At 34.5% G+C, this 20,859-nt stretch overlaps 1 protein-coding gene across 1 annotated transcript in view; it reads right to left on the minus strand.

Moving 5' to 3' along the window:
* CCDC102B (coiled-coil domain containing 102B) overlaps positions 1 to 20,859 on the minus strand; it is a 139,438-nt gene that overhangs the window by 61,025 nt on the left and 57,554 nt on the right. The gene's annotated exons all lie outside the window — the stretch shown is intronic.

The following is a 20,859-nucleotide window of genomic DNA, read 5'->3' on the forward strand; positions in this document are numbered from 1 at the left end:
AAAAAGCATTATAATATTTCCAGTATGTAGGGATAAAAACATTGTATAATGATACATTGGTGGTTGTTATTCTTTTTGGTCTGTATTTGTCCACATTTGCTATATCTAAGGTAAGGCTTTCAGAGATATGTACTTTTTAAATAATTATAAAAAATATTTCTGCTTTATTTATGCAAAAAAAAAGAATTTATATTTACAAGTGCATTTTTTATTTGAAATGTAAGCAATGACAGAGGCTGCTTGGAAAAAAAAAAAAAGAGATTTAAAATAACCCTACTGTGACACTGTCACTATTATCATGTGCTATTCTACCAATCCTGTGCACAATCTGCTATTTCCTCCTGAGCACTAACGTGATATATTTACATTTATATTTACATTACAATACCATCCCTCCCTTGTGATAGTTTTCTGCATTTGGTCACAAATAATAATTTTATTATATATGGAAAAATGACAGTATGGTTAATTTAATTCTTTTAGTTTCTAGAGGCAGATAATGGAACCAGCCTTTAATATTAAAAAAAAAAAAAGACAATGTAGTCTATAAATGTGCGAAAGTGACTTAACAAATGCAGTTTTTAATCACATTGGTGCTTGGTACCATTAAACTAAAAATGTGCAGTACCATGACAGTCTGGTGAGAGCAAACAGAAAAAGAGAACTTTATCCTAAGCAAGCAACATAGAACATAAATAAAATAGAACTTGATTGAAGGCAAAATCTGAAGAAACCTGCCCTATCAGCTGCAAAGTTGAACAACTATTGTTGACTACCATACTGTTAATTTCTCATAGTAGTGAAAAAAAGCTACATTAGTGATTATGTGAAAGAAATGGTCCATATTTCCCGTCCCCACCATCTATTACTGCAATTTTCAGCTCCCGTAGTTCACAAATGGTCAACAATATGTCAGAATGACATTTGTAATGCCTGAACTGAATAAAATTTGTTTTGAGCTTCTAAGTAGTGAGCTAATAATTTCTAGACCTTGAACACTCATACCTCATACACTATATTGATGTTGCATGTGTGACTTGTTAGATAACAGAAATTTTCAGAGAGACATCCACTTTAGGATGAAATGAACTGTATCTTAGAATAGCCCATTCTGCTAAATTAAGTTAAATGAGTTTCATTATTTGTATCCAAAGTTACATTTGAAGTCTGAGCTGCATTCATGCAGGCAGGAAAGTTGGAGACTGAAGGAAAGGTAAAATGGAAGTTTCTATTCAATTAAAAGTAACTGAGAAATACTACCATTATAGTAAATAGTTATTGCATAGTAAATGGTTTTTAAAATTCAGTCTATGTTTCAGCTAATTGTTGTTACCAGCTCACATCCAGAAGACCCAGGTTACACAACCCACTCCCTTTCAGCTATGGTGTAAAAATATTCATCCTCTTTTAGAGACCAGACCCCTATCAGTAATATTAATTATCTACAAACATAAGTTAGAATTCTTCTGTATTTTGTAATTTAGTATTAACAGTGTTTAATTCCCTCCCTTCCCTCACACATATAAATATATATAAACAAAATTGTCTGGAGAAGTGGCATGGAATATTCTAAGAACTTTGAAATAGTTACTGAATCTAGGACTCTCAAAGCTGTCAATATTTCCTCCAAATACTTGAAAGTACTTACATCTGATTCTCTGACAGAACCAGAGCACGTTAGAGATAACAGTGTCTATAAAAACTTATGATTCAGTAAAAACAATGACTAAAAATTGATTAAACAAAAAACCAGTATACAAAGTTTCAGTCTGTGAATTCTGAATGTTAAAACATGATTTTAAAAATTGTTCTAATTCCCTTACATGTGTATATTTTCCCTGCTGCAAATTTCTTCAGCTGCTATAAACACATACATTAATATGTCTGTAACCGTCTATCAGCTTTGCATTCCATGGCAATTGATGCAAGAATATCGTCTAGATGAGGATAGCTGTCTTTATGTACATGGGGACCTGGAAATTAATGTTACATAGATGTTTTGAATGTCATGAGGCCTTCAAAGGCCACCAGGAATTACCAAAATATCAATTCCAGAAGATCACTGATTCTCGGAAAAGCAGAAAAATGTGCACCAGAGATAAAGAAGAATTTCCTTATTATCTGGAACACAGTGTTTGCTTTTGAGGTGACTGAATAAAAATGTATTTTTCTGATGGTGACCTCTCCCTTGTAAGTCAAGGTGGTAAGTGAAGAAATGGGCAAAGTTTAATACTGACATGAAGTGACACCTTTATCCACGCTAGAGTGTTTCAGTCCCAGAAACACATGGCAAACTAATCTTGAAAGTTAGAAGCAAAGGAGGAAAGAGAAATTATTTCTCAACATGCATCTAACTTTCAATTTAGAAATTACAGTAAAACACCTTGTGATCTGTTCAATGCCACAAGTTTTGCCAAGGTTTCATGCAATGCCAAGTATACTGCACGGTCAAGAAACAGCAAGTAACTGGAGAAACACTCTTTTACTGCATTCTTTTGTTTCACAGGTGTGGAATTCAATTACATCAATCTAGATTGTGATAATGAGCCATCATGATAGCCTTAGATCTGTTATGTCCTAACATTTCTAAAAACCTTCTGTCAAAGCAAGCTGTCTTTTTACATAAAGTATTAAAACAGTGAAAAATACTAAGAATTTTATCCTTTTTACCTACCAGAGGAGCCAGCACAAAAGGAATCTAACTTGAAATGCATAGTGCCAATATGTAAAAAAATCCAAAACCTTAGAGGAAAGAAACATTTGCTTGAAAAAAATTCTGAAAATAACAACAACAACAACAAAACCAACAGGACAACAGCAAAAAATTTGACTGCCATTTGCACATTTCTCTATCAAAACTCCTCATGGCACAGCTCAGGGTCACAAAGAACTCTGTCTGGGAATGCATGAATGCAAAGATTTGTGAGTGTGTGTGTGTGGTGTGTGTGTGTGTGTGTGTCCACACAGTGAACAAGAGCAGAAGCTATGTGGGAGTAAACCAGCATGGCCTGTATTACAGTATTCACACACCAGAACTTTGTAATTTCATTTTGAACAGTGAAATTCTTTGTAAATATAAATCTGTTCACAGATACACTCTACTGATATTGAAATCAATCATTAAAACATGTTAAAAATTAGGATCGATAGTTCAGCTCTGATGTAATTAGACATAATATTTGAAAAGGTTTCTACTTCTCCTGACTTTTCCATCTTCTGAATTCTATCCCATGACAGAATTTGAGGACAGACATTTGACTCCAAACTGTAATTGTTAATAAAGTTGGTGAGAATTTCAATTTTTATGTTAGTTTGTGAGCTTAATGTATTGAGGCAAAAGTGCTAATTTCTCTCAGACCACTTGTACTACAGATAAGAGCACTGAGATATTGAGCTAACAGAGATTCACCAAAGAACATGGGCACACTTCCTAATCCTGTATAGCATCCACCATCCCTGTCACAGCTGAGATCCAGCTGTCTGTCTCTGCCTGACCTTTACAATGGTTGGAATATTCATTAAGACATTTTCTTTAAGTGATATCTGATCATGAGTGTAACAATTTTTCTTTGGCCATATTCCATAACTATTTGGAAGACCTCAAGAACTCTGGTAATATGAAAAATAAAAAGATAGTCCACTTCTTGAAATGGTTTGCTGGCACATTTTCATAGCACATTAGTATGATTTTCACACATTTTCCCTGTGATGTTTACCACATCTGCTGTGGCCCAGCATTGCTCTCAGCAACATTTTAGCCATGATTGTTGAAATGAAGTGTCTTCTTACTTGTCACTCCCCTAGGAAATGTGAAATATCTCAACTTTGTTTCTGGAATTCCCTACTAGACCAGCCTCAAGAGTGACACACTTTTGCATTCCATCAATACGACCACACCATACCTTGCCTGGCTCCAAGCATGCCATCAGGGTGATGTTAATTTAAAAACCTGCTGTTAAATATCTTGTGTATAGACAATACGATCTGCCCTCACAAGAATGCCAGTTCAAATCCAGTACTTAATAGCTTTAGAATTCATACTTCTTCTGCCTAAAGTAGAAGCTTTTAACTAATGCACCTAAAAATGCATTAGTTAGTAAAATATTTGTCACATTTTCAGTCAGATTGCACCAGAAGAAAACATTTCTTTCATCTGTGACCATTTTATATGCAGATGAAAAAGAAATTGCTATATTCTCCATCAAATTTACTGTCTCCTTGAGTTACAGTGCTGCCAGATTTTGGTGCATTGTGACTGCAGATGAAAAAAAGGGTGAAAAAAATTAACCCTTCAGAAACAGAACAAAATTTTAAGGCCCTCTCTGTCATGAATATAAAACTTTTTCAGTTTTTCCTGATAACCAATATCACTAGTTGGTTTCCAGAAAGTTTTCAGGAAGACATCACTTACTTTACACCCACTACCTGATGAATTCTTTAAAGGGAGTCCCAAAATGGCTCTGAAGTGACTAGCATGGTACTTGTCTACTTCACAGTAGAGTAAATACTTCTGAATCCTTAAACAAGACTCCCTATGGAAAAAAAACTGCAGCACTGTGTACTTAAGGCATCAGTGCCCTGGGGATGATCTGAAGGGCCCATATGCCCTGCTAAGTTTGCTGGGCAATGGCTCTATCAAAAAATTAGTGAGGGGCAGGGGCTGGGGTAGGTGGTGCATGGAGTGGTGGTGGTGCAAGATAGGGCAACTCATTGCTAAGATAATGAGGCCAGGCCTAGGAGGTCCTGTGGATTTGGAATATAACTCATTTTACTCTCACTGGTAATGTGCTAGCAGACAGTAGGGACTGTGGATATTGGAGACGTATCTCTGCCTCTTGAAGTCACAAGCTGGCAAAGAGTCAGGTGTGGCTGAATTTCCTAAGTGTCACTGCTGCTAATGTTTCCCATGTATGGAAAGTATTACCCGGCCAGCCACTGATGGCTGAACATAAAAAATCTGATGAATGTCACTCTTGTGCTGAGAATAACACAGGAACAGGCAGGAGGCAGTATTGTAGAAAGAGCAAAGAAGGCTTTATTCAAGAGAACCGCACAGTTTTTATAGAGTGATCTGATAGATTCTATTTGATTGGCTAACTAACAGAAACATCTTCCTCACACACTGTCCTTGAGAGGAACAGACAGATGAAGTAGAAAAACACCACCTGCAGATTGTTTATCCTTAACAAGTTATCGCATCCTTACAACTCCCTAGAAATTCTCACAAGCTGCTGTAAGAAACACTTGCCATTTCTCTCTATGTCTGTCCCATGGCATCCACAGATGAACGGGATGTTCCACCTGAACACAAGGAGGAACTTGACTGTTGGTCAAACAGTCGAACAGACTGTCCAGAGAGGTTGTGGAGTCTTCCTCACTGGAGATATTCAAGACATATCTAGATCCAATTCTGTGCCATGGGCTCTAGATGACCCTGACTTGGAATATTTGACTGGATGACGCAACTGCGCCCCCTTCCAACCTTACCCATTCTGAGATTCTGTCGTCTGTTCAAGAGAAAGTGCCCAATCAGCTTTCCTATTGGCTGTTTCAGCAACCAATTAGACATTAAGAAGTTTTTAATTAGAAGTTTTCCATCCTTCACATTTCACTGTTCCTTGTGGTTATAAATTCAATACATACAGAAATTTAATAAAGCCAAGCAGTTCAAGCTTACTTTTTTTTCATTAGCTTCTCTAACACTTCATATCTTACAAAATAGGAATCTGACTTTTAGGATATTTCCATGTTCATTGAGCTGTAATATTTTAAGACATGGGGTTTATTACTTTACTACCATAAATGATTGCCTAATACCCAAAGAGGCCATACAGAAAGTACCCAAACTAGTATAGTGATAGTCTACAAACACTTCTCTTTTCTTGCCTTAAAAACAGATAGTAAATGGATTTTCCTATATTAGTATCCTGAGATCATCCTCTCTGGACAAAATTAGCTATTGATAATAATATTTCAACTGCTCACTTTTTCACTTTTAAACTAAATGTTTTTCAAGTTTCACTTTGAGTTAAATAAATTATTTATCTATTTAATCTGAACAGTTTAATTTACTGCTTTGATCTTTATGATATTTTACTCAATGTCACAGGAATATGTATATACTCTTTAGCAAATAGTATTTTTTAATTCACTCTCCTAACTCCTTTTGATGTGGATACAAATACGTAGCCTCAACATTGACTTTGTACAGTGGACTAATCAGGAAAAAATTCTTATAATAATAAATGTTCATCAAACACTAAATTTTCCTTTTCAGACTGAAATTTTCCTGAATGCAAAAGACCGAGGAGAGTTGAGAAAAATTAATATACAGACTCTGGAAGCTAAAAAAATATTGATTGATAAGAGGAGAAGGAGAAGATCTTGAATATCCAAATAACTTGGTGAAGGTGAAGTAAGGAGAAGAAAAAGGAACATAAAAACAGTGACTGTAGTCCTAAATATAAGATGTCAAAGGAAATTTGAAAGTGGAGAAGAATAAAGCTGTATTTCATGGCACCATGTACCTCTGGATAGCAAACAGGGAAACAGAGTCTGATGGGATAGGAAATGTGATGATCTGAAGGATCACAGATATTATATAGGAGGAAGAAGACGGTCACTAAACTGGAGGGACAATGAAATTGTATCATGAGATCTTACTTCCATTAGAGACAATAAATTCTGCATCTATTAAATCTATTTTATCACACTAAGGAAAGCTTGAAGAGGCATATCCTTTGGAAAGCAGGAAATGTAAGAAATGAGTACCAGTCACACTGTTCATGTAAGATTCTTTCTGGTTTTTGATACACGATAACTTCTCTCACACTCTGATGCCCTGCACCTAACACCATGGTATGAGATCAGGTCTTTAGAAAGACATTTGCTAATCTAACAATTGATCACAAAAGCCTTTGTAACCATTTTGTGTCCTTATGTTTGGCTAGTTACAGTACACACACCTATCAAATTGCACAAATTAGCTTTCCTTTAGTTTTCTAAAGTACAACATAAATTATTACATAGTACATTACACGTAAAAGTTTAACATAATGTTCATGGAAGTTCCGAGTGCAGAGAAATTAATGGCTTAATCAAACTAGTTAATACAGAAGATACGTTTGTTTTAGAGGAAAATAAAAGCACAGCAATATTTCCATCACTGTTATAAATTTTAATCAGTTTATTAAATCTTTTATTATGCCTAGAGATTCCCCAGCAATCTGAAATGAAATGGCCTACCTCTGAGGTGCTATTAGGATAAGAATAACTTACAGAATAAGCTTTACAAGACACGTAGAATCAATCATTTTTACTATTATAACCAAGACAAATTCCCATTAGAAACTATACTGCACTTACAAGCATCTATTTAAAATTTTTATATACTTGGTGCGCCCAACATAGCAGCACTGTGTCTCAAATTACTTTTGTAAATCTAATTGATTTAATAAATTCACACTTAAATTGCTATTCAATTACTTTTCTCTCCAGCAATTTTACAATCTTGAACATATAGCAGAACGAGAACATAATTAAAGGGCTTATTCATTAAAGAAATTCTTCTGTGCTGGTAGATTACCTGGGTTTTTTCTCAAGATACTGTAGCTACAGCACTTCTCTGCAAAAAGGTTAGCATGGAAAATTGGAACATTATAAATATTGGGTACTACACAGAAGGAGACATGCCTTATCATGTAGTGAATGTGGAGAATTTTTCTGTACCTCATGTGACCATATAATACAGAAATATTCCTAATGTTCATTAAGTATTTATTTGTTGTCAGCTAGATATTTATACATTTTTCTGATTTTTAAAAAAATAACTTGAAGCGTCAAAAAGACATCAGCTTCTATATAATTACACATATGAATGATTTATAGCTAAAATCAACCTGAAAACTTCATTTCCACGTATGCACATAGAAATGAGAGGCAAAGGTACCCACAGCCAATTATGTGACACAGGCAAATTGCACTAAATCCAAACAAACCAGGGGACAACCTCTTGGCAGAGGTCACAACACAGTGAAAAATATTAGTGTGAAAGTACATAGAGGTACTGAATATTAGTGTTTTAAGTTTCTCTCCAGAACTATAGACCCACAATACTCTAGAGCCTTTATGAGGAATTATTTTTGCTCATAACAAGGTAAAAAAGAAGGAAAGTATCATCTGTTTTGATTGATGAGAAATTTGAAGCAGGGTACTACTACCTGTCTTCTTCAAGTCTGTACAAAACCGAAGATAAAGCGCAGATCAATTAATCTTTAGGACAGTGCTTTGATCAAGACAATCACATCCTCTTTTTCTATATATATCAAGAAACTGGTTTCAGCTTGAAGCTGCAATAAATCTTGCTAAAGTGAGATGTTACTCCTCTGAGCACAGACAGATTGTCTTTTCCCCACAAGCAAACAGTCTGCTTGCTCTGCATTTCCAGCTTCCTACTTAGCATTGCTTAGAGTGGTTTCCCAAAAAGCTCTTCTATCTAGAGTAAATGTGGAGAGGGAATACTGCCACTACTTGTGCCTGGGGGCAAAACAAAGTATTCCAAAGAACAGCTTGACTCTGCTGCTAGGCAGTGCATGAGCTAATTCAGCTTTCCCCCCACCTTTGCACTTTTCAAAAAAGGCTGTGTATTACATGTTGTGCTCTTATAGATGTCCCTATACAAATAAAGACAGGATACTGCTTTCTTCATTTGACTCTCTGTATTTTCCTATGGCACTTAAATAATTCAATTAAATTCAGAATGAGTGAACCAAAACAACCCTCCATATGGAATATGACTTTTAATATACAAAAGTTACACTCATGGATTTCCATATGTGCTTAACTAGAGTACTCAGACTCTTAAATATGATCAATAGAAAAGAAAGTAAACTCAAAAACAATTCTACAAATTTACAATTGTATTTTCTGCAATTTTAATAGTGAAATACAAACTAGTAAAAAATTAAAGACGTTTGTTTAGAGCTCTCCAAAGACATTGCAACTCTCTAAGAAAGCATATATTACTCCTCTAATTAGAATATATCCTAGTTTGCTTAAGCTAGGAAAAATAAAAATTAAAGCAAATTTGGGTTTTGCCTAAATAAAACTGCTTAAGAGTATTAATACCTCTTTGGTTTTGAATCACTTCACAAATTATACAGACACTTACAAGAAGTCTAGATTTTAGGCTCGTAACAGATTTAATGGTACAATATCTAATCTGGGATTTTGGACAAAATTGTGTGTTTGAATCATACCTGACATCTGCACAAAGCTTTTATATCATGAATTTACTTTGGAAATTGATGGGTTCAGGAGTTTCATATGTTACTATGAGGAAAATGTTTACTTACTTTGATATTATCAGTTACTTTGACATTTTGATGTACCAGCATTTTTTCTTTCTCAGACCAAACAAATGAAAATTTTTTATGTTCTTATCTGACTGTTGGACAAATCTTGCAAAAGGACTACCAAAGCTATTGGAAATGATGGCTCCATTCTCCAAAATTGTATCTGGATTTTATCCAAGCATCACCTTCATGCATCTGAAGAGTTTGCAATAAAATCTGGTCTACCTGTAGATGGGATACAGTCTACCAGAATTTTCTTTGTTTTTTGAAGTTCTTTATTGGTAACACCACAATACAATCCACATACAACCATATATTTTTTGATAAAACTTCAGAAATGCAGGCAAAAAACCATAAATATGCTGGCACTCTTGCATGAAATCTTTCTTCCAGAAAAAAAAAAAATTGAAAATATTTTGTATCACAATTTAGTGATTTTAATTTTTTTTTCACTTATCTAAGAAAAATGGGTTTACTATCTGGAATAAAACATGATGTCACCTACATTAACAAATATATTTTTGGCACCCTTGTCTCAAAACCCTTTCAAAAAGAGAAAATGAATTGTGCAAAATTTTAAGAAGGAATATCTTGAAAAAAACATTCTGAAAGCACTAAAAACTTCTTCATTTCTGACATTATTTATCCTCTTTTCCTACCCTCATAAACAGAAAGTTACTTAGGTATTGTGAAGATGACAAATTCCTGGTTTGAATAAGTAAAAAATAGAGGGAATTATAAAATTCTGAAAGAGCTACCCACAATTTTTCATTTTAAAACAGGGAACTGCAACTTATATATAGAATGAGAATGCAGTTCCTTATCAAAGAGAACCATTTAGCTAGGGCTCAAACTGCTAAGTCATTTTAGGTCAAAGCAAAACATTTTAATCATCACTCAACAAATTGATTAACAGTCAGGAGTGACTGAGAAACTCAGTGATCTTTTTGCCTGAAACACCGTTTAGTAATTGGACTCCCTCTTATTTTACAAATCTCATCAATCATGAGAACCATGGTGAAATCTCATTTTCATTTCTTCTCACATAAAAAGTACTGCACCATATATTCCATTGAGCTTCTGCCAAGTAAACCTGACCATGTGCAAACTTAAATGCACCAGTAGAAAAGAGCAAAATATAAACCAATGTGGCCAGAGCCTGAATATCCAACAATCCACACTTCAAGCCATTTTTTAGTCCCTTCTTACCCCATTGGAAAAGGACAGATCACCAAAAACAAGGAAAAATACCCACTGTTAAGTTTGAGGTTGATCAAGTGCAAAGCTCAGCCTTTCTGAAGTTAATGATTGCTGCTGCAGTTTGCAGTTTTGTCAGCAATATCCCATTTTTGATTGTTTCTATGGTAATCATGGAAATGGTGGTGGTAAAGCAGCATGGAACCATTTATCTTCCTTCAGGATAGCCACTGTTAGCTAATCAGCAATAGCCCTGCTGCTATTTGTCAATAACCAGAAACACAGTTGTGACCAAGCTGCCTGAGACGCCTGTCAGTAGGGCAATACTTCAAGTTTCCACAACTCTAACAATTTTATCTTTCATTTTTCTAATCAACAGTTTGTTGTAGGACTGCTTTGAATGGCACCTGAAAATGTCTGCACTCTCTGAACTGTATCCAAGCTGAATACCACAGAAAGATGACGTCACTACTCTCTCCACAATTCTTTTAAAATTATTGTTATATTAAAATTGATAGATTCTCCATGTTCTTTGATTTCAGCAGCTGTACTTTGGTCTGGAATATTCTAAAATATAAACAATATATTTTTAATATCCACAATAGATTAGATTAATTTCCAACTTTGGTATTTCACAGTTTATATGAAAAAATCACAAATATTCAGAATGTGGAAAAATTCAATTACTGATGTTAATTCAAAGAGTCATTTAATTTTTCAGCTTCATTTCCTTTTGTTTAAATTGCAATCGTTGCCACTTTATCAAGGTTTTTATATTCTCAGCATGATCAATATGCAGAAACCAAATGAACTGTGTATTTTTTACAATTTAAAACGTACAGGTTTGCAGCTTTATCAATAGTTCAATTATTTTTATAACTCACTTGATGTAAAGATTGTTTTCAAATCAAAACAATGAAAATAAGGAGACATTTTTGCAAACAAGATTACTTTAACAATCAAGATATTAAAAATTGCCTCTCTGCCTAGGAGAACCATCACTGGAAGCTAGCTAGGCAAAACCAAAATATAGTAATTTCAGAACCTATTCCATTTGGATAGTGAAGGAATTCCTGCTAATTCTTAATATAATATTATTCAGGGTGACTTTGATTTCTTAAGGAAAAAAAGTCATTGAAAATCTAGAAACTCTAAGTTTCCTCTATTAAAATACAGCAAGCTAAATTTAAGTTTTTTAGTGAATATAACCAGCATGATTAAAGTTTTAAAGTAAAAATTCCTCCTTTTTTACTTTGGTAGAACATAAATATACACATACATATGGCAGTTACACAAAAAATCCTCTGTTCTTTATTCTATTTGTCTTTGAGTTTTTTCAGCAGCACTCACAAAATAAACATGAAGATTAAAAAATTTTCCCATCATTAAAGCAATTGTAGCAGTACCTAAAACTACCAACACATGCAGAAGTTTAATGCTTAAAAAATCACTACCTTGCAGAGACCTGCTGATTATTGCAGTTACTGACAGTACAGTATATCAATACCAAAGCAAGCCAAAAATATTTCTTTTACTTTTATTCATATTTCACTCATAGTCATCTCTTCTTTATTATTTTTTTACCTTTGAGTTATTTCTCAGCTCCAGTTGACAGATTGTGTAAATAAAAATCAATATTAACATCCCAATATTAATATCCCTAAAGCACAGAGAACTAAGTGCAATCTCAAAGCTAAGCTTTATTTGTATGGGTATTGTTCTAAATCTTTATGCATACATTATATCATCGAGTTACAGTAGATGCAGGAAACACCTTGTTTAAATTATTTAGCACTTCTCATCTAATATACAAGTGTTGGCTATTAGTAATTACTGATTAAGATCAACTACTGAGTAACAATTAACCAAATATTTTATCTTCTACATGTTTCTCTTAGATATATTGCATTCATATACAAATTTTGGAAGATTGAAATTTTTGACTTTGCAGTTAATTTTATGAGATAAAATATCCAATCACCAAAATTGAAGGTAACACAAAATATGAAGTTGTGCTGAGTGAATGCTATGCTAGAGATAGAGCAAGCAGTCTGCACCGATCCTTCAGGCCATTCATGAACTTTCACAGAAATATACATAATTAGGGCCTACATGTTGTTCAGGTTTAATCCAGCACTTTTTTCCTAAAAGACCAGTTCATTAACAGTTGACAAGGAATGATATTCAAAAGGCAGAAGTTCTCAGGAGCACTTCCCACATTACGTAGGGGAGGCAAAGGAGATGTACCACTACAGAGCTCACCTAGAAGCTCTCCTCTTTAACCTCTCATAGTTCCAGAAGTTTGGAAACATCTCTGCAATATGGTTATGTCTTTCAAAATTATACACAATATATTATGTGACATTTAGGCCATGCAGACACTTGTTGCAAATACTGTTGTGACCTCCTTCCAATGTTCCCTGTTGAGGACTATCATTGTTTCCATGCTTGGTCAGGAGCAAAAAAACAATAGGGAATTTTTAGAGTACCGTGATAGAAAAATAAAAAAAAATAAAAGCACTGAAAATAGTCTATTTATTGACATAACTTATGTGCATTCCACTCACAAAGATTGAAAATTCTCCAGGGCAGGTATAAAAGGCATAAAATACAGCGTACTTCCAAACCTTCCATCCTTATTGACTGTCAGTTTACTAAATGAAGTAAATAAAAATCTCTTATCATCATATAAATCACTGCTCTTAAGGCACTGAAAATTTTCTTTAAGGTATTACTAATCAATTTTAATAATTACTTCTCCTAATTCCCAGAGGTGTTTTCAACGTCCTTAACAGATATGTCAAAAAGACCAACAAAAATCAGTGAGCAGGAAGATTACTCAGTATGATTGTCTATTCACAAGGAGTGTAAGAAATGGATGTTACTGTAGGGGGATACAGTATGAAGGTGGTATACAATGTAATCTTATCCCCCAAAGAGTTGCAGCTCTACCAATTACTGAAGAATAGGAGCAGGCCTGATCTTAACAGGCCACACCTATAGCCAATAAGAACAAGCGGTATAAAAGAGTGGATTGGTGGGATCAGGAGTCCAATGACTACTGCAAGGACCAGGAAGAGTCAGTGCTTAGAGGAGCTGCCCGCAGGAGATATGGAATCCTTGCTCTATAATGATAATAGAACTTGCAATATATAAGACAACATATTACCACCCTTCTTTGCTTAAAATAAAATCACTGAGCAGATCCACATACATTTAATCGGAGTCAAAAGGCTGTTACCCGTATTGCTTTTATTTTAGCTAATACATCTACATGGGGATTGAATTCAAGCTAAGACAATCCTAGCTTTGCATATGACTCCTATTAAACAAGGGTAGGTGTCCACAGATTTAAAATGCCAAATAAGAAATTCTGCTTAGCAAGCCTAAAGTACACCCTGATGATAGCCTTACACTTCTATCACATTTACTGATGCAAATATTGTAAATGATGAGTCCCTTTTCTTTTGGATGTTACAGAACTCAAATTATGTTTTATTTAACTTTTTCAGGTCTGCTGCAACAATTGTCAGAGGAAGAAACAACAGAACTTCTTATACGAACTTCTTATACAATCCTCTGATACACAAAAATAGAAAATAAAATTCAACAGTTAATATACCTTTATAAGATTACAGTACAGAAATTTTTGGTGTACACACCTACAAATTTGAACAGGCAGAATCCATCTGTTGGCAGATATGGATTCATATTCAATCCATAACCTAAGTCACCACATCACCTTAGTTTTTTCTACCCTCAGCAGTTTGATGCATCAAGCACCAAGATTTTCAAGGTAAAAGATTTATTAACCTCTCTATTCAGAGGACATAAATAACTGTCAATTTATTGAATAAAAAAAAATCTTGAATTTTTGATGATTCATTTTTCCAATGAATTGGAAAGAGAAACTGGGGAAAGGAATTGCAACCTCTGCAGATGTTCTGTACAGAAATAGTGGGGAAAAGCAATTCAAAGATAAATTTTACATATAATAGTGCATATACTTGGAAATTACATCCTTATTTTCTTATTTTTTTCTCATATGTCTCTTTAAAACAGTAAATATTGCTTGAAGGTTTAAATCCATTCAAACCCATAGGAATAGAGCCAAAATGAGTAGGCGAGTCTTCCTAAAATTTTTCTTTGTTTTCCACATTTTTTCAATGAGCACATTTAGACTTTTGAGACAAACTCGTCCTTGTGACTTTATTTCTCCAACCCCAGTCACAGCAAATTCCTTTCCAAGCAGTATCTTTGCAAGATCTTAGAAAATGAGTTATCTGTGGCCAGATGAACCTTTGCTTGTACTCCCAAGTCAGTTACTTTCTCTTATGGGTATCAGCTGAACCACTTCACGGCTTTTATGGGTCACCATGTGATCAGGATCTGCTGGGATATATTACAAATAGTGAAGTATGGGTTTAAATAAACTACCTTCAAAAGAATCCATGCACCTTGGGCCATTCAATTATAAGGATTTACAGCACTGTAGCAAATTTTCTTTAAGACTCCATGTTCCTCAGGCAGTAGAATTTTGAGAAACAGGAGTGTAGGACAAGGTACATAAAAACAACTAAATGTTATCACACACTGAAAGAAAGCATTTTAGACCAAAGGGAGAGATTATTTTTTTATTTGTTTTATTTTTAGGTAGGAGCTGGAAAACCAAAATGTGAGAAAGGCAAGCTGTTCTATTGAAGCTGATTAGTTTCATAATGTATCTCTGAAGACATCACTGTCCATCAGTGTCCTTGAATGAAAAGTTAAAAAAGGAAAAATGGTCATTGAGTAGAGCTGCAGAACATCAAACCTTGCTTGTTCTAAAGAACAAGAGCATGGATAAGCTCATAGGGTTCCTTCTGGTACTCCATAGTGAGTTACATTTCACTTTCAATTGTTCAAAGATTAAATTGTTAGTCTTTTTCTCCTAAATACTTTTAATATATTAACAGCAAATCTGATGTCTGATGCAACTTGATTTGGAACATGTTACAGTTTCACAGAATCACTAGGTTGGAAGAGACCTTTAATATCATCGAAACCATCCCAGCTAAATACAATAAAAATTATAGTGTATCTTTGCTATAGCTACCTGTCAGAGAATCAACAAGTAGCTTTCCAACTAATTTCATTGATTAGCCTTAGAAGCAGAACCCTGTTGTTCCCCCGCCACAAAACCACATGAAAAAACCCTAATCCAAACAAGAGATGAAACCCCAAATTTAAAAATCCACACAGTAAAGGGTGTCTACGTGGAATATATCTCAAAGTTTACACTGAGAGTTTGGTGGTGATGCCAGTCCATGTAGCAATTTGACCTTACTCATGGATGGCCACAGAATTTCTATTAACTCAGCAGTGCAATATCTCATGTCTTGTCTTGACCAGAATTGAGTTTAGCAATGTGAATACGATTTATGGCAAAGGTCTGACAAATCTATAAAGCTGATAAGTAGCAAACATTACCCCCTATACGTTACACTGGGGTTGGAGGAGGCCATCACAGAATGTAAACTAATAATTGCAAACTGCCTTCACAAACGGGCAAATGCAGTTTAGGCAGCAACCAACAAACAGCAGTCAAACAATGGCAGAGTGTTTGAAAACATTTAAAAAAAAAATCCCATGACAGACTCAAATCTGAGAAGGATGAAATGCTCACCACCATCATAAAGTTCTTCATTTAAAAAAATCAGGACCAATAACTTCCTGTAATCCTCCCCCTCCATCCCTCCTGAGGATGTGTACCAACCTAAAATACTAGGCTGACAGCAAAGATGAAAAAAACATCAGAGAAGTGGAAAACTTGAGTCATTTACATACTACAAATGTAACTGTATTTCTACTGAAAGATTTTCTTTATTACCTAGATATTTGTCTGTAAATAGCAGCGTCATTGTAATTGAGATAGTAACTACGAATTTGGATTACACAATTAGACTTTAATTAGATGAACTTCATAACATAATCCAAAGTGTGGATGTGCTTCCTGAATTCGTACCAATTTCATGTGATTCTCCTAATTTGAAGATATACTCATTATGAACTCCTTTATTTATTTTATGTTTTCTTTCCTTGTCTTAGTCTGATACTGCAACCACTCCACAACATTTATCAATCACTCAAAAAGAAAATGCAACAAATCAGACACAACTTCAAAGCTTACTATGCTCGAAACAATGCCCACAAAGTATGGTTTACTTAGAGTAGTGAAGTCCAAATCTTAAACAGAATGACAGTTAATTTTCAATGAAGAACATGATTAAACAGCACTTAACTAATGATTTCCTCTCTAATGTCTATTACTATGAGAGTAAAACAAAAACCAAGATGGATCAGGTTTGTGAAGAGACTACTTTATTTTTTATTCTACTTCTAATCCCTCTTAGATGAGAAGGAAAATCAGAGAACCCAGAAAAATTCAAATGAAGCATTCTTTGCTGTGGCTCAAGAAGTAAAGAAAGTTTGAGATGTCCTCAATGTTCTCATTGGTTATAACACAAATATCCATTTATGGTGCACAAACAAAAACCCCCAACATTTTTTCTTTCTTTACTTTTGATAGATATTCTATTATTAAGCTAATAATTTGGCAAACTGACAGATACTGCCAACCTAACCAGATCTTTTCTGCTTTATTCCACTCTTCTGATTTTGAGATGTGAAAAAGAATTTTGCACACTTACAGAAAAAGTGCATAGCATGACAGCTGCATGTCCCTCAAAAATGGGAAGAGATGGGATTTAAGGCCTTTCCAGAACTCACTTGTTAGAAAAAAAAATTCTGAATGCTCTCGATACATAGTGAAGTAGGAAGTGAAATAACAGAGCAGAACTCTACTGGTATTTCATGGAATCTGTTTCTGTTGATGGTAGACAGGGAAAGAATAAAAATATTTTAAAGAACAATCTAAAATACTACAAAAGAGCAATAATTGACAGTGTTGGTTTTTTTCTTAATCTTGACAACAGAAGAAACAATCTTACTTCTAGACATAAGTGCCTGACATTGCAACTAAGACAGAACTATGGCAAACAAAGAAGGAATTATGTTGAAAAAGTGAATCTTCAAATATGATCAAGTAATTAGAGACAAAAATAATTTTAAAAAGACAAATTTTATCACAGAGAATTTGCTAGATAGGAAAGGAAGACAATTAACAGCAAGCCAAGAAGCTCATTTTAACTTTTATTGTAAATTCTGTCTTTGCCACTCTCAAGTTTGTTAGACATTCAAAATACAAAATTTAGACAGAAACCAAAAATCTGTGATTTTTACTGCTATTAAAGTAAAATTTCAGCTCCCATTCCCTCCTCCCACCCCCAGTATCACCCTTTTATTGTGCTATATTCTGAAAATATACAAAATCCTGAAGTGACAATGGAGATGCTCCATATAATTATTTTTAGGAGCATTGAATTTTTGATGTGGTTGAAAAGGGTTCTTGGGTGAATCAGGAACCCCATGATTGATAGAATTATTCTTCAAATTAGATTAAAATAAATATGTCAAATAAATATGCATTCTTGCTATTTGAATAGTAATAAATGAATTTACTGCTCTCTGTTTCCTTTAGCTTGGCCTTACTAAGACTGAATCAACTAGAATTATTATACTAGCCATTTTCTAATGCAATCGTCCTCAAATCACATCTTACTACAATATGATCATAGTATTACCACAGACATCATAGATACAGACCAATAAAATATATTTTTTGCCTCTGTAACATATTGTAATGGAATGACAGTAACAGAATCTCACAGTATTATGCAGCCATCCTTAGTTACACAGAGAGATGGTACTTTTCCCCCTAGGTATTATTACTTTGTTATTGTCACCATATGTTATGTACAAAAAAAAAGAGCAGATGGAATGTTTATTTTTTAATAAAGATGGGTAAAGGAATCCTGGTCCACCTCCAGATTATAGCTAAAAGCTGTTCTAAAGGCTGTGAATCTATATCTGACAAAAGTATTAGAAGCAAATGTCCAATTAGAAATGCATAATGATAGTTTCTCTGTAAACATAATTAAATAAATATATATCATTGACATAGTTTAGTATCACTCACTCTTTCTGTTAATCGCCTACATTTTATCAAAATAAAGAACTAAAATAAACTATTGAAAGATATCCTATTGACAGACAAGTGATGTCTTATTTCAAGCAAAGTAAAACTGCATTAAATCATCCTCAAAAAAGAGATCAATGTAACCTGAAGGAATCTTTCATAGTTGTACTTGTTTTGTTGGGACGGAGTTGATTGTCTCCATAGCAGCTCCTATGATGCTGTATTTTGAATTACTGGACAAAACAGAGTTGTGACACTAGCTGCTTCAGCTGTTGCTGAGCAGCACCTGCACAAAATCCCAGCCTCTTCTGCTTCTTGTGTTGCCTTGACAGCGAGGGGACTGGGGATGGGCAAGAGGCTGTGAGGGAACACAGCTGGGACAGCTGAACCCAACTGCACAAAGAGATATCCCATACCATGTCATGCTCAGCATATAAAGCTGGAGGAAGAAGAAGGGAGGGAGGACAGGGCATTCAGAGTAGGAAAACTACATAGCAAAAATCTGTTTTTTTCACCATTTACCATTCTCAGGTAGACATACTGCCCTAGTGTTCAGCAGCATGTAACAGATGTCCTACTTAGCAAATGAGTAGAACAAATTAAAATTTCCAAGTCAGCTCTATTGAGTATGATGTTCACAGATGATAGGAGCACATTCAGGACAGGCAATACATTTTTCCCATGTCCGATTTACTGTGTGTGGTCAAACCAACAATGCAGAGTACTGCAGCACAATTTCTGCTTTTCCCAAAACCAGGGCACGACTGCACAAGTCTTATGAAGCTGATGTGCATAATGGACCTGCCCTGGACCTCAGGTTTTCAGTTAGGAAATTTTTTAATCTATTCAAGATTTGTATTTTGAACAAGACCATTACCAAACATCTATTAACAAGACCTCTGAATTTCACTTGAATATAATTTCTGTGGGTGGGGGAGAGAAGAGATATGAACTTAAACATCAGTAAGATTTTTGCTTGCTTGTTTTTTATTTCAGCCTTGTACTACATCTTGAGATGGCTGCTATCATACTGACAAAACCATTAGTTTTGCAAGTTACAGTCCTTCTGTAAATACAGTCATTCACATGTTATCATATATATCTAATGCATACATTAATCCAGCTCAGTTTACCAATTCCACACAGCTGCTGTACATTTATTACATACAGAAAAGTTAAAAGCGACGTTCCCATCTAGATTGCTTGTGTAAGCAATTTCATACACTTGTCCTAAATACACATTAGCACATTATATTAGCACAACATATTAATATATTCATACTTATTAATTTTTTTTTTTACATATTAAACTTTTCTGTCCCATTGATCATTGGAGTTTTGCAGTAAAAACATGGAAATGCTACCTGGCACAAAGGGTTAAAAAACCACCCCAAAATGGTATAATTTTTATATATTCCTGGAAGCAATTCAGTTAGCACAGTGTGGTGGAAAGAATTCACAATAAGCAATTTACGGAGCATATCCAAAGCCAGAGTAATATTTCTATTGTAGCACTCTTCTTCCCCCAGATCACCCAGAAGGTAACTTAAATATCTGTGCTATGAGAACTGTAAGGCATTTTTGACAGGTCTCCTGAGCAATTTACCCAAGGACTATTCTAAAGCAGCATAATTTTCCTGTCAACATTTGTTGGTATCATCGGGGGAGTTTTTTGCAGCAGGTTGGGGCAAAAGGTAAGAGGACACAATACAGAGAAAAAATAAAAAAGTTTTAAGATTAAACTATCGCAGCATTCCTCTTGTCTTGTGAGGACAATGCATAGAAAGATAGCACCATATCATACATTTTTTTTATTTAGTATGCATGCTTTCCACCATTTCCCATATGTTTCTCACACCAAAAATTCCTTTTTGCCCAATCTAATATGGCCTATTTTTCCCCTTCTCAGTAGGAATTGTTCAATCAAACATTCAAATTCTGCTCAACCATTTCCTAGAATGCTAAGGACATACTTTCTACCATATATACAAGTAGAAATCAATAAATCAATGATGTTGAGAGGCAAAAAAAAAGGTAGATCTGCTTAATTTTTTTTTTTTTTTGTAAAATCATCTAAATATTAAGGACTCCAAATAAGAAATAGACTATACAAGTACATAATTTCAACAACAAAAATTTTGAGTGAAAGGTTATATTTGCCTAGGGATATATTAGAAAAGGCCGCCATATCATGGGTGACATTTCTAAATATCAATTTAGCTGATCTTATGA

The sequence above is a fragment of the Agelaius phoeniceus genome, chromosome 1 (assembly GCF_051311805.1).
Source record: "Agelaius phoeniceus isolate bAgePho1 chromosome 1, bAgePho1.hap1, whole genome shotgun sequence".
Lineage (NCBI taxonomy): Eukaryota > Metazoa > Chordata > Aves > Passeriformes > Icteridae > Agelaius > Agelaius phoeniceus.